The following is a 2,500-nucleotide window of genomic DNA, read 5'->3' on the forward strand; positions in this document are numbered from 1 at the left end:
TGCTGTTTCTGCTGCCGTTTGTTTGTGGTGTGGGCGCCCGTGGCTGCTGGGTCTGGTGCAGGGGGGTGGCTGATGTTGTGACTGGTGGCAGCGCGCGCGCGTGGTGGTTGTTGGGGCTGACAAACTGTGTATATGTATGCGTATGTGTGTGTGTGTGTATGTATGTATGTATGTATGAGTGTATGTGTGTGTGTGTGTGTGTGTGTGTGTGTGTGTGTGTGTGTGTGTGTGTGTGTGTGTGTGTGTGTGTGTGTGTGTGTGTGTGTGTGTGTGTGTGTGGGTGTCTTACACAGGGTGTGTGTGACGCGTCTAGTGCGGTAGAAGTAGAGAGATGTCTGTAGATGGTGCATGTTGCATGTTGTATGTTGCTTTGTGCTTGCTACTCTCTGCTTACAGCTACCGCCGCCAGCTATCCCCCCTCGGGGCGAGAAAAGAGGAGCCGAGTGCGTAAGTCTCCTCCTGTTGGTATAAAGCCTCTCCACCACCAATACTCCTTCAGTGCCTCCTCGTGGCCACACACGGATAAGGGTCTTTGCAGACCCCGAACTAAACTGAAGGGGATCTCGGAGCAGCAGTGGGCCCCAGAGACGTGGCGTATAGGCCCACAATTGTGTGGAACACGCCCTGACGCCCGTCAACCCTGCCCCAACTATGGGTAAATAGCCCCATTGCCTTGTGGGTCAGCTTATTTAGGCAAAGGCTAAGGGAGCACACCCTGACAGAAAAGCAATGTGCTGGCGGTGCGCAATAGGCGGGCCTTGAAAGATTAAGGACCCGGCAACCTCCTGCAGTCATGATGGGGGGCTGGTCGTCATGGGCTCACCTACGCCACCGGGTTTACCTCATTGTGGTGAAGATAGTGCTACTGGAGAAAGCGCACCTCCTTTGGCACTTAAATATCTCCTTGCGCAGGTACCCACTTCTGACCATGGTGAACAATACCTGGACTAACATCTGGTTGAAGTCTGACGGCGATGGGGTTTCTGGCAACGGGAGCAGGTTTGAATGGACTGGAAGCTCTTAGCTAGAACCCTGCATGGCAGCAGCACAGGCTATAGGTCGCTAACCGCTCGGTTGAGTGGAAGCTGTTTTCGGCAGACCCCTGTGTGTTTGAGCAGCCTTATTTAGGGACGGCACTGCTCACCTCAATTGAGGACGGGCCTAGAAAAGGTGGCCTAAAAATTGCCCACTCAATCTCGCCTGGATAGGATACTGCACCTATCGGGCCATTCCATACCTGCGGTCGAAATAAAAATAAAAAATCATGCAACTTGAAACTGGCAACATGGAATGTAAGGACTCTCCTGGACTCGTACGGCAGATCTGACAGACCTCACAGAAGAACTGCCTTGGTTGCTGCAGAGCTAAATCGCTACAACATTGACATTGCAGCCCTGAGTGAGACCAGGATCCTGGATGAAGGCTCTCTAACTGAGGAAGGTATGGGCTACACATTCTTCTGGAAAGGCTACCCCTCAGGAGGACAACATCTGCATGGTGTAGGACTGGCCATCAAAAACACACTGCTGCCAAGACTCACTGAAACACCTGTCGGCATTAGTGAAAGACTAATGACTAATGACATCTGGTTGAAGTCTGAGGGCGATGGGGTTTCTGGCAACGGGAGCAGGTTTGAATGGACTGGAAGCTCTTAGCTAGAACACTGCATGGCAGCAGCACAGGGTATAGGTCGCTAATAGCTCGGTTGAGTGGAAGCTGTTTTCGGCAGACCTCTGTGTGTTTGAGCAGCCTTATTTAGGGACGGCACTGCTCACCTCAATTGAGGACGGGCCCAGAAAAGGTGGCCTAAAAATTGCCCACTCAATCTCGCCTGGATAGGATACCGCACCTATCGGGCCATTCCATACCTGCGGTTGAAATTAAAAAAAAAAATCATGCAACTTGAAACTGGCAACATGGAATGTAAGGACTCTCCTGGACTCGTACGGCAAATCTGACAGACCTCACAGAAGAACTGCCTTGGTTGCTGCAGAGCTGAATCGCTACAACATTGACATTGCAGCCCTGAGTGAGACCAGGATCCTGGATGAAGGCTCTCTAACTGAGGAAGGTATGGGCTACATATTCTTCTGGAAAGGCTACCCCTCAGGAGGACAACATCTGCATGGTGTAGGACTGGCCATCAAAAACACACTGCTGCCAAGACTCACTGAAACACCTGTCGGCATTAGTGAAAGACTAATGACCCTCCGTATCCCCCTGGTCAGGAATCGCTACGCCACACTTCTCAGTGCTTATGCCATCTGAGAATGAGGTCAAGGATTTCTTCTACCAGTCACTTGATGAGGCTCTCTGCCGGATCCCCAAGAATGACAAGATTTTCTTGCTTGGGGATTTTAGTGCCCGAGTGGGACAGAACAGCAGGATATGGAGTGGAGTACTTGGCAGACATGGGGTTGGTCAGATTAACTCAAATGGGATGAGACTGCTTACTCTCTGCTCAGAGCATAACCTGACCATAACCAACACCATCTTCCAG

This window comes from Entelurus aequoreus, linkage group LG02 (genome assembly GCF_033978785.1).
Source record: "Entelurus aequoreus isolate RoL-2023_Sb linkage group LG02, RoL_Eaeq_v1.1, whole genome shotgun sequence".
Classification (NCBI taxonomy): Eukaryota; Metazoa; Chordata; class Actinopteri; order Syngnathiformes; family Syngnathidae; genus Entelurus; species Entelurus aequoreus.